This window comes from Bos taurus, chromosome 20 (genome assembly GCF_002263795.3).
Source record: "Bos taurus isolate L1 Dominette 01449 registration number 42190680 breed Hereford chromosome 20, ARS-UCD2.0, whole genome shotgun sequence".
Taxonomy (NCBI): domain Eukaryota; kingdom Metazoa; phylum Chordata; class Mammalia; order Artiodactyla; family Bovidae; genus Bos; species Bos taurus.
Genome location: NC_037347.1, coordinates 29,198,826 through 29,212,180, shown reverse-complemented (window position 1 = coordinate 29,212,180; position 13,355 = coordinate 29,198,826). Strand labels below are relative to the sequence as shown.

The 13,355-nt window shown below is 36.0% G+C and overlaps 1 protein-coding gene and 1 long non-coding RNA gene across 2 annotated transcripts in view; one reads left to right on the top strand and one right to left on the bottom strand.

Moving 5' to 3' along the window:
• The window catches only part of HCN1 (hyperpolarization activated cyclic nucleotide gated potassium channel 1), a 450,978-nt gene that overhangs the window by 350,146 nt on the left and 87,477 nt on the right, over window positions 1-13,355 (bottom strand). The gene's annotated exons all lie outside the window — the stretch shown is intronic.
• LOC132343226 (uncharacterized) lies at window positions 2,843-6,155 on the top strand. The gene is made up of 2 exons (XR_009491953.1): window positions 2,843-2,929; window positions 5,066-6,155. It is a non-coding gene; the product is annotated as an uncharacterized lncRNA (long non-coding RNA).

Sequence of the window (13,355 nt, the reverse complement as noted above, 5' to 3'; positions counted from 1 at the left end):
AAGGGATGGAGGCAAGAAGAGAGAAAGAAAGAGGGGAACGAAAGGAAAGGAGAAAGGAAGAAAAGAAAGAAGGTAAAGAAATTAGGTAGGGATAAATAAAATATAAATAGATACACATTCCATACATACAGTCTCTATTTCTCTAGCCTATAGCTTTATCTCAGAGAAGGAAATGGCACCCCAGTCCAGTACTCTTGCCTGGAAAATCCCATGGATGGAGGAGCCTGGTAGGCTGCAGTCCATGGGGTCGCTAAGAGTCGGACACGACTGAGCGACTTCACTTTCACTCTTCACTTTCATGCATTGGAGAAGGAAATGGCAACCCACTCCAGTGTTCTTGCCTGGAGAATCCCAGGGACAGGGGAGCCTGGTGGGCTGCCGTCTATGGGGTCGCACAGAGTCGGACACGACTGAAGCGACTTAGCAGTAGCAGCAGCATAGCTTTATCTAATACAAAATTCATCTCTTTACTCCAACTGCATATTAGAGATATATTCTTACATTAATCTCATTCATCATCTCTCTCACCCTCAGAAAACCTCACTTCTACCCCCTCCTGCCTGGCTGCCTTCTCTGGTTTGAATAATGACAGAAGGCTAGAAGTCACATCAGTGAAGGTGTAGAGAATGGAATTAGAAATGGGCAGGAAAGTTACCTAGAAATTCTGGCCTGTAGAATGCCTAAGTTAAAACATCTGAAAATAATCTGGAATTGGTGCTCAGGGGAGAAACTGGAGGTGAAATACATACGCGGGAATTGATTATGTAAGTTATAAATGTGGAATGAGTTTTTCCTGGGAGAGAAATGCAAATGATAAAACAGGCCTATAATAGTGGGGAGAGGCAAGGATTTGCTTTAAATAATAGAGTCCAAAAGGCAGTTAAATGCAGATAAATCCAAACTTATAAAAGCTAAAAGCCAGAAGCCTTCTAACATCCTGGCTGCCAGGACCAGTTAGGCATAAGGAAAAATTCAACATTACCAAACCTGGTTAGTTCACTCATGTTCTGGTCTAGTTGGGAGCTGTAAATGGCAACCCACTCCAGTGTTCTTGCCTGGAGAATCCCAGGGACGGGGGAGCCTGTCGGGCTGCCGTCTATGGGGTCACACAGAGTCGGACACGACTGAAGCAACTTAGCAGCAGCAGCAAGGATAATTAAAGTGATATATAACTTAAGAAAGAGATGTCCAAACATCCTATGGAGCTTTAATTGCTTCATATAATTATGTTAAATCAAATATGCTTACCTCTTGATTATTCCACATTTAAACTTCAACAAATCATTGTGTAACTCTCAAGATGTGTTTAAAGTACAACTTTGTGGAATAAGTATACACTTTGAGATCCTTTAGTCCAGCATCTTATTCTGGTTCTATCACTGAATAAGTCAGGTAATTTTAGTTTTTATTTGACTCCATTTGAAACACTTAAATAATCAACAAACAACTAAAAGTCATTCCATGTCTCAGTGTCTTATGGATAATTATGGCATTTGCCTGACTGAGGTTACTGAGAATTAAATAAGACAGTGCACAAAAAGAGCCTTGCCTGTAGTAGGTGATCAAAATTATTAGCTATTCTACGTTGCCATATCATAGGAACTATACAGTGTGGCAACGCCTTATAGAGATTGCAAACTATAAACAACTCATTCAATCCGACTACCTATTCAAGAGAAATTCAGCTGACCAAATAGGAGTATCAAGAACAAACAGTTTATGTACACAACCATGCGTGGGTCAGCAGTATACATGGAGACAGACATGAAACACATCAGTGCCTTAAACTCCAGCTGCTAATTTTTCAGAACAAGGGATTAGAACATGACCAGCAGGGTGAAGCTGTGTTTTCTCCCTGTCAAATGACCATATAGAGACAGTTTTTAAATAAGAACCCCTAGCTGGGGTTGAAGTTGCCCATGAGTCTTATAAAACTTCGTGCACAGTTCTATGTTCTGTTATGCACATTGTTTTTTTCATGGAGGGGAGTCCACAATTTGTAAGAGAATTAATATTGAAGGAAAAGTTGCTGACTGGATAAACTAAATTAGAATAACTCTGGAACTTTTGAGTCATCCAAAATAAAATTAGAAAAATATTTAAAATAAGAAAGTGCTAGAAACAGAAAAGGTGTTTAAAATTTCCATCAAAGCACATAGTACTTCTATCTGCTTGACTGCTAATGATTTGTTTCTTTATCTTAAAAGAGAAAGTTACTTCTTAGGGGCTCAGATAAAAACTGCTTAAGTTCCATTTAAAACAAAAGACAAATCCTTTATATGTGCAATTTAAGACAATTTGAAGTTCCTCTGGTATCTGATCATTCTTAGAAAAATTATAGTAAGTTGCTTTATCACCATTGGGAAAAAATGTTTTGTAATATTTTAGATTATAATAATGGTTTCCATGGGGGCAACAGGTATCAGTGGGGGAGTAGACTCTGTGGGCAGGCTGCACAGTATTACTTTTTATTTTTTAAAACTTTCTTATTTTCTGTGTTATTTATTTTACTGAAACAAACGTGAGACTGAATCCACTGCAGAACTTAACATGGAACTTCCTTGTCTCTCTAATAAAGGACACACAGAAACAATAAGCTTATTAGAAATGATAATTAGATCATTACCATTTGTCCAGGCCTGCTCACAACTCAACACCTACTGGCTTCAGGACAGAGACAAGAAACATCATGCTGGCAAGGGTAGTTACTGTAATTTGCTTAGATTGTGTGGCCATGTCATTTTACAAGAAGGACAGATTAAGTAAGTACTCTGATTTGCTGTGTAAAAATAGTAAGGGTTATAAGAACAATTTTCCATCTTGCAGTCTTTGTCTCTCCCTTTCTCACTCTCGCTTCACCCATTTGTGTGTGTGTGTGTGTGTGTGATGTTTCCCCCTTTGACATCAACAGAACAGCTATGAGAAACAGGTGAGTTCTCGGCAAAAATTTTTAATTGAACCAAAAATATTTGTCCTATTCTCCCCTCTCTTACCCAAAATTCTATATACCCTGGATCAGATATGTTAAATTGCATTCTTAAAATCATGGTATGTTTCAATAAAACTAATGACTAATGTAGATCATTGGAATTCTCATTTATGATGAAATGTTTTAGTAACTATAAGAAACTGAAAGCTTATGGAAATGTTCTTCTCCATCTAACATTATACTAAAAAATGATAATATCCATTAGCAGATCCTACCAAAAATCTACAGGTTGGCTCCAAAAGAAGAGGTCTTAATGGCATCTCGCTTTGAAGTTATCAGACTGGAAACAGTTGGAGGAGACAGGATGCACTCTGTTGGCAGTTCTTGACCTGAGAAACAGCAAATTCATAGGGATATTGAACCGACTTCCTGCTGCCAAGAGGTCTGCAGTCCGTTTAAGGAAAATGGCCCACAGCACCCAAGATGAGTGCCAAGTGAACGGTTCCAGCCAGAGGGTACTACTTAGGACTCTAGAAAAGAGCTCTGTGGGTTAAAGAAGTTAGGAAACACTTCACGGGGAAATGGTATTTAAACATACTTTAAATAGCCTAAATTTCTGTCTACAAAGAAAAGCAAGACTGGAAAGCAAAATGGGAAGAAGCAGAAAAATAAAGTTGAAATACTTCACTTCTCTCCTATTGTTAAATAGATAACACAAATAATAAAGGGCGTGGGAAACGGGTACAGGGTTGTCAAAAGAGAGTTATTTTCCCTATTTAATATTTCTAATATCTGTCCCCTGATCGGAAAGAGGTAAAAATGAATAACACTTCTGGGAATTAGAGCAGGGAAGGAGTCACATGGATTAGTCCATCTTGGGTGATGGGTAAGTGTCTGACCTTTGTCAAATATCTCTATGGCATTTGACTTAATCTCACTGAGTAGATTTCTTTGCTATGGTTCAGAAAAAAAAAAAAATGTAATTAAGTCTCTGTTCCACTCTGGGTAGGTAATCTCAGCAGTATTTTTCAATAAGGAGTAACTTCTAGAACCTGAGATGATGGAATCCAATTCCAAATTGGCAAGCAGCTCATCTGAGAGTTCTAGATATGCAGCCAGTAAGACAGGTTAAGAGTTTTTCTGCAATGCAGGAGACCCATGTTCGATCCCTGGGTCAGAAGATGATCCCCTAGAGAAGGAGATGTATACCCACTCCAGTATTCTTGGGACTTCCCTGGTGGCTCAGGCGGTAAGGAATCTGCCTGCAATTCCTTACCTGCCTGCAATTGCTCCTGCAATGCAGGAGACTCAGGTTTGATCCCTGGTCAGGAAGATCCCCTGGAGAAGACAATGGCTACCCACTCCAGTATACTTGCCTGGAGAATCTCATGGACAGAGGAGCCTGATGGGCTACAGTCCATGGGGTTGCACAGAGTTGGACATGACTCAAGGCAAGTTTAATGTGGATTCTGCCACTGACCTTTGGAGCCTGCGTTTCTCACTTGTAAAATCAGCAGCTGGGAGATGACAGTGAAAATCAACTTTCTTCTTACCCTAATTAATCCCTTTCTGATGCTACAATTCCAGGAAACCAGATTATCATTTCTCTTACAAATATGTATAAATTAAAAATAAAATCAGATCTGTGTTGGAGCCTAAAATATGTTCCTGAGTCAAGCAGATGATCTTTTGCACATGGATTTCATGATATCTATTTTGGCTGCTAGGCAACTTTTTAAAAATGGTGGTAGAATTGCAGTTATTTAGTTATAATATCCATGGATTCTTAATACTGCCTGATATTTTTGTATAAAATGAAAAGAAAACCCTTTATCTACATGTTCTGATAATGCATCTATATTTTTCAAATAGAAAGTAAGAAGGAATAGGATGTGTGTCATCATGGGCTTATTTCTGTTCTCCCAAAACTCATGAGTTCAAGTCCTAAACCCCAGTTTCTCAGAATGCAATTGTATTTGGGGTTAGGGTCTTTAAAAGGTCGTTGTTACTGTTGTTGTTTAGTTGCTAAGTCGTGTCCAACGCTTTGTGACCCCGTGGACTGAAACCCCCAGGCTCTTCTGTCCATGGGATTTCAAAGGCAAGAATACTAGAGTGGGTTGTCATTTGTTTCTCCAGGGGATCTTCCTGAACCAGGGATCGAACCCATGTCTCCTGCATTGCAGGTGGATTCTTTACTGATGAAGCACCAGGTAAGCCCTTTAAAAAAAGGTAAATTAAGTTAAAATTAGGCCATAGGGTGGGTTCTAATCCAATATGACTGGTGTCCTGCTATAGGAAGAGGAAATCTAGACAAACAGTGACGTTGGGGAAGCACGCGCACAGAGGAAAGGACGTATGAGGAAACAGAACACTGTGGCCACGCGCAAACCAAGGAGAAAGTGTGAGGAAACAACACGGCGGCCACGTGCAAACCAAGGAGAAAGGCCTCAAAAGACACCAAGCCTGCGCATGCTTTGACGATGGACTTTTAGACTCCAGAACCATGAAAAAACAAAAGTTCTGTTGTATAAGACTTCAATTCCATGACATTTTGTAGGGTAGCCGAAGTGAACTAATACATTTGTCTTCCTCAATTTCTATTTATCTAAAACGGTTAAAAAATTCTGGCTGCTGCGTTTTGAATACTTTTGTGATTGCTGACTGGGAAAACAGTGCCAGAGTTTCTCTTTCTTTCTCCTGTGATTAAGATAGAACATGTATTTATAACTTCGTAATCCTCTCTTCAGATTCAAGTGTCTGAGAAGCACTCTCTCTGAGTGTTCATTACATTACTGGCAAATACACATACACACAGCTTTGGCACAGTGGCACAAAAAGCTTGGATGTTTTGTGATCAGATTTCATTTCTATTCTCATTAACAATCACTGAAAGTAGATGCATGTTTAAGCTCTTTTTTCCTATTGTTTAGAGGCAATCAGTGCCCACAAATATCAACACAAACATCTGTCCAATTCAGTGGAGGAAAATAGTCAGAGTGGTTATACAGAAAAGAGAGGAATTTTAAAAATCTGTTTGGATGGATCTTGACTAACTATTTTCCATAGGTGGTGCAGGGTTCCTACCTCTCATCCTTTCATAAGTTTAGGAAGACAGGGACACATAACTGATAATATAATAAATGATAAATCCATATTGTCACAGTATCTGATGTATTCTCAGTCCATTTCCTTTTCTAGTGTTGCAAAAATACATTTTTGAACCAATTATCTGTTTTCAGGTATCTTTTCAAGCAGACACTTTTTCATAGATACTTTCATGGCTAGAATAATTACTAATTTGTTTCCAGTAATATTCTGAATACAATATATAAAAAAATCATAAAATGTTATGCAACAATAAATATGAACAAGACAATTTGGCCTAGAAAAGTATTTAAAACATGATGTAATCTTGCTTCTTACAGATGAATACTGGATGCAAGTCAGTAACAACACGTCTTCCAGGTAGTTTTTTAATGTAACAATTATTTTATGTTCTCTGTATAGAACGTTTAAATGGATTGTAAATATACCATTAAATGATCGAATTTGTTATGAGAGAAAAACAGATATACAGCTTCCTGCATGCAATTTACAGCTGAAAGCCTTGCCAACAAAATCTCTACTACCATTAAAGTGGTAATCGATTGTGGAGGACCATGCCCAAAGGAATAGCAGAAGACAAAATGAAACCTAGCCAGTTATGAAACACTGCCAATATGGATTTTTAAAATATGACTAGTTGTATGACAAACTTTTGATATTAGTTACTGCTTGAAGCTACAAAGCTAAGCCTTTTTAAAGAAAATAAATGGTCTCTGGTTTTCCTTTTTAGCACTGCAATAAATATTATGTTTGTTATTGAATGGTCTTTTCATTTTCCAAAATCACTTTTGGATTGTTGCTACATGTTTAAAGAAGTGGATAATTAAGATTGCTTTTCTGATAATGTAAAAATAAAACATTTAATGTCATTATTTCTGGATAATTCCAGGTAAAAGTTTTTGGAGAAAGTATAGATAGCCATAGTGGGGGCTTCTTAGATGGCACGAGAGGTAAAGAACACATCTGCCAAAGCAGGAGGCATAAAAGACACAAGTTTGATCCATGGGTCAAGATGATCCTTTGAAGGAGGGCATGCAACCCACTCCAGTATTCTTGTCTGGAGAATCCCATCAACAGAGGAGCCTGGAGGACTAGAGTCCATAGTGTAGCACAGAGTCAGACACAACTAAAGTGACTTAGGACAGATAGCCATAGTGATCAATATCACCTCTCTCTCTCTCTCACTCTGCCAATAAGACAGAGTCTGACTTAGTCTGGGGAAAGCAATGAGTGCAATGAAACATTAAGATCCCATCTATTCATAGTTTAAAAAAATAATTGCTGAAAACAATTTTATATAATTATTTTTTCTTAAAGGGGAAAGGATGTATTTTAGTATAGCTGTTTTTTTGTTGTTGTTGTTTTTTAACTGGTTGGGGTGGAGGGGCTTCCCTGGTATCTCAATTGGTAAAGAATCTGCCTGCAATGAAGGAGACCCCAGTCTGATTCCTGGGTTGGGAAGCTCCCCTAGAGAAGGGATAGGTTACCCATGCTGGTATTCTTGGGCTTCCCTGGTGGCTCAGATGGTAAAGAATCTGCCAGCAATGCGGGAGACCTGGGTTTGATCCCTTGGTTGAGAAGATTCCCATGGAGGAGGGCATGGCAATCCACTCCAGTATTTTCTCCTGGAGAATCCCCATGAACAGAGGAGACTGGTGAGTTACAGTTCATGTGATCACAAAGAGTCAGACAGGACTGAGCAACTAAGCACAGCACAGGGTGTTCTGTTTTGTTTTGCATGTAATAACCCTACTTGATTGAAGTTTCAGTATTATAACAGGTGTTTGTTTGATTTTGGCTCTTTTGTGCTAATACACTATATCAATAGTATATATTCAACTGTCAACTATAATATGATGAAGAAAGCCAATTTTGTGCCTCCCAGATACCACACTCACCCTGGGATTATCTTCTTCTATGCACCTCACCTTTGTTAAGGTTCCAGCACCTGTCAATATTCTACATGGATGACATAAAAATAGACCTCCTACCCACTCAGATTTTTAAGTACAGTGTGTTCTTTGTTTCTCAATTTTGGTAAAAGATTTATTTGGGGACTCTTCAAACAAATATTTTGGAGCTATTTTCCTTCCCTGAGCTATTTCTCTTACAGATTTTTCTATTAAAACAAGTTTTAAAACTATCTCACACTTGAAAACCAAGCAATGCCAGCTCCAGCAATCTAAAATACTTTAAAATTTTGAATTTATTTCAATATTGTTGTGAATGATTGCTTTAGGGTTCAGGGAAAACCATAAGCCCTGGGCCCTAAAACAATCATTCACAACAACATTGAAATGAATTCAAAACTTAAAAATGGAGTGATCTATTTATACTATATATACAATATATATAAAAAATATATATATATGGAATCAAATGAATAACAATAGAATGTTACAAACAATCTATCAATACTTTTCTAAGTGGTTTAATCAAATTCCCTCCCTCCATCTCTCCCTTCCTTCCTTCCTTTCTTTCTTCCTCTTCATAACAACAAAATAAGGAAGAGATTACCCCTGCTCCCATTTCACAGATGCCATTACTCACAGGAGATAAGGATGATGCCCATCTGAGATGGCATTGCCAGCTAGTGGTAGAGCCAAGGTTCCAACACATTCAGTCTGGCTGGCAAATACACATTCTTATCCACTGTGCTAGTAATGTCATTATTCAACACTCAAGTCAGGAACATTAGGAAAAAAATCTGTGCTTTTGACACACTAAAGAGGTCCTATCAATAAATAGTGGGATTGTAAGAAATTAGTGAACCAGTCACATAGGTGACAAAATATCTATTATAATGTTCTGTGGTCTGCTGATAAATGACCTTTCAAAACGTATTAATAATAAAGGGACAGAAATTGCATGTCATATGTTCACAGAAGCTAAATATATCAAATTTTTAAAAAATGATACATTTGAGTTAATGAATGCTTTAACATTAAGAACTGGTAAGTAAATGTAAGTGGACAATCTTCCCAGATATTTACAGAATACTTGTAAAAGCAATAACAATAAAACCAAAAGCACTTCAAAATATCAATAACTTTCATAATTCACAAGTACGGGCAAAGAGGCTACAGCTTTATAATTAGCAAATTACCCAAAGCTTGCATCTAGACAGCAATTTACTTTAATTACAGTATATCAAGCAATACAATGTCACTGAATTGGACAGAAAAATAAAGGGAGTTAGCTGTGTCCCAAAAAAAATATATAAAACTTTATTTTGCATTACTGTATTTTCTGATTTATTTTCTGCTATATTTTCATAGAAATAAAAAGTGACATGAACACTGAAACTTGTTACATTTAAGGCTTATCAAAAGCTATTGAAAATGAAAAGAACATGCTATCTTACCATGTAAGTATATAATCTAAATCAAACAGCCAAAAAAGCAAGGTAAATATTTGCCTATCAGTTGGCATATATTTGAGACAGATGCTTGAGATGTGCAAATGGTTGAAATGAAATAGGTACCTCTATTTGTCTGTGACTATAACCAAACATTTAGTGATTTTATATCTCATTTGAAATGTATATCTTCAAAATTGAAAACACTTATGACTTTAACTCAGTAATTCTTCTTCTAGAACTTCTCTAAAAAATAATTGTAGAACTCATCAATGAACTGTGTATGAGAATATTTTCTATAACATTATTACTAATAGAATGAAATGAAATCAATCTAATTATCCCTTAATTAAGAATCAATTATATTGTATAGAAACAGAAAACAATTCTGTGTCATTATTTAAAATATTAGGATTAGTATGAAAAGATATACAGCATATATTTAATTGAATAAAACTAGTTTCAGAATAATATGGCAGCATGGCGAATTTTTTAAATGCACAGATTGTATAAAGCTTTTATATTTGTAATGATTGCATCAATACAGAATCTGGGGAGGTATATATTAATTAATAGTTGTTATTGTTAATTAATGTATAAATTAATGTGTTATATACATTAATGTATACATATTAATTATATCTTAATTGTATACATTGATGTATACATGTTAAAGTATGAAGATTTTTACTTAGCATATTTATGGTTTCTGCTAACCTTTTAAGAAAATAAGATAGCTGCATCACTCTTGTAATATTATTTTAAAAGTGAATAAAATTTCAAAAAAAAAAGAATTAAATTCATCTGTGAAGATTACAGAAAAGTTTTTTGAAAAATTTTTTAAAAAAGAGAAATCAATACATTCAAGGAAAGAGCACAGTTCACATTTCTAACTTGTGTGTGAACAATGAAAATTATAAGAAGTAAAATCAAATTCACAGGTAAGAATCATTGATGAGAAAAATTAGCTTAATGTGCTTTAATTTTTAATATAAAACTTTTGCCTCAAGTTCTTATGAAGGCAAAGTTAGAAGTGGTAAGTCAGCCAGTCCTTGCAGTTACGGTCCCACAGTAAAATACACCACTACTCTTCCACAATTTAAGCATCCATTGCCAGAAAAATTGACTCACTAGCTATACCTTAATCAATTTTCATTTGTTTTAAGCTAATGAAAAATAGAAATAGAACAAACTGACTTTTGTTTTGGAAAATATGACAAAGTGCATGAACAGAGAAACCGCACTTCATATAGATTATATGTGGAGCAGGGGCTGGTGATATACACATGTATGTATGTGAGTGTATGCTCAGTCAGTTGTGTCTGACTGTTTGCCACCCTAAGCGTTCGTAGCCCACCAGGCTCCTCTGTCCATGGGATCATCCAGGCAAGGATACTGAATAGGGCTGCCATTTCCTCCTCCCGGAGATCTTACCAACACAGGGATTGAACGTGCATTGCCCTGTGTCTGCTTCATCGGCAGGTGGATCTTTACCACAGAGCCACCTGGGAAGCCATATATATATATATATACACACACATATATATATATATACACATACAATCTGATGAAAAAGGAAAAATAATTAAAAGAAAGGAACAATAATAAAATATGATTTCACAATGGCAAACATAGGAGCTGGAATTCATCCTGAGGAATTAAGCTACACTCTGCTGGCCTAGAATATGTCTGAAAGGACTGTATATACTTAGTGAAAAAGGTGGGTGAGTTGAGAGGAAGTCCAGGCCTCCTCTATTGTTGTTTAGTTGCTAAATCTTTAGCAGGTGACAGCTGGATTGGAGATGCGGCTATCCCAAAATATAGTACAAGAGTCGCATTTCCAGTTGACAAATCAGAATAAAACCCATTCCACAAAGCCTGGGTTTAGAATAAAATCAGGTAAAATGATTAAATGATTAGTTATGTAGTAGTGAATGGGGGGAGGGGATATAAAGGAAAAAAAGATGGACTAAAATCCAGGAGCAACAAAGTTTTAAAAGATATTAAAACAGCTGCAAAAAGGGAAATAAAATAAGTTCTTGGGAATGACTCTATGAATAATCTAAAAACTGAAGATAATCTTTATCTCCAGATAATAAATGTAAAACTAGGCAATAATGAAAACTCTACATATGAAACTTGTCAGATTTACTAAAGTGGTACTTAGACGTGTGTGTGTGCATATATGCATGTATATACTTTATATATTCAGAAAAAAAAACAAAAAATTAATGAACTAAGCATCTAACTTGTCAAAAAATAAATAGAATAAAACCAAAGAAAGTAGGAAGAAAAAATGCAATAATTAAGAACAGATATTAAAATGATTGCATGAAATGACTTATTAGCAACTATATGCCCTCACACTTAAAAACTTAGGTAAAGTCATATTTTGGAAAATAATTATAAATGACCAGAAGTGATTTAAGTAGAAACAGAAAACTTGAATAACAATTTGAAAACTGAATCATTATTAAAAAATATTGTCAAAAAATATCTCAGGGTCAGATGCCTAAAGGGAAGCTGCACTAAACATTCAAGGAAAATACATATTCAATTAAACCAACTTTTTAAAGTAACAGAACAAAACAGGTAGCCTAGTTTATGTAGTTTCTGTAATCTTGATCACAAAACTAGAGAAGATCATTTTGAGAAAAGAAGCTTCAAATATCAAATAGCTGCGAATATACTAAGCAAAATAATAGCAAACCAAAATAAACTTAAAAAAAGCCTAAGATATCAAGGGCAAATTGAATTTATTCCAGAAATAAACTGGTTCAGCACTAGATATCCCCCATATAATTAATTCAACATATTAAAAAGGAACTACATACACATTATAAATACTATATATTATATAATTTATAAAATGTAAAATTATCTTCTACATAATTATATTCAGTTCAATATCATTTCTAGCTAGGCTGGTAAGAATGCATTTGGTGAATGATGATGGAGTCCCTGTCTGTGTCACACTATATACCAGTTCCAGGGCATGCCTAGGTAAATAATGGAGCCTGTGCCCTCTGAGATCCTTTAGTGATAGGGAGAAACTTGTAAACAAAATTTAACCACACAGTCTTAATATTACACTTTGGAAAAGGAGCAGAGAGGAAGAGCTAAGTAACTCCATCTGAGAGGGATAGTGAAATGCCATGACTCTTTTGAGAAACAGAGAGTAATGTGTGAAACTTGAATAAAAAGACTTTGACAGGAGGTGGCAGCAGAAGTTTCCTCCAATGAAACTTGAGGTCTGATCAAAAAGAGTCTTGTATGTGATGCTAAAAAGTCAGAATTTCATCCTGCAGAAGATGGGGAGTCAGGAAAGGAGTCAGTAAGGAAGTAAGAGGATAAGGCCTGGGTTGTAGGAAGATTTGATGGTGGTGCAGAGGACATAATAAAAGGAGCCATGACTTGCAGATAGAAATGTCCTCTCCAGTGATTGGTCTCTATAGCTTGAACTCTTCCTTTTCTTAAATGTGTTTGATATTCTGGCAGCAAATGACCCTGAGAATGTAGGAAATATATAATAAGGAACCCCAAAGGAATTATGTCCCTATGAAATTATCTGTGAAAATATAAAATCATGAATATACATAGCAATATAATTGTGAATGTACAAAGAATAGATTAAATATGAAATGTGATACTGGAATATATGTTGGCTCTTTATTCTGAAATGAAGGCTGAAAGTCCATTTCAATTTTATTCATTCTATTTCAAAAAGATAAACTGATACACAGACACACATATATATTGACTAATATATGTTCTAGGCTTCCCAAATTGTTCGGTGGTAAAGAATCTGCCTGTCAATGCAGGAGACACAGGTTCGATTCCTAGGTCAGCAACATATACTGGAGAACGAAATGGCAACCCACTCCAGTATTCTTGCCTGGTAAATCCTATGGACAGAGGAGCCTGGAAGGCTGAATTTCATGGGGTCACAAAGAGTCAGACAAG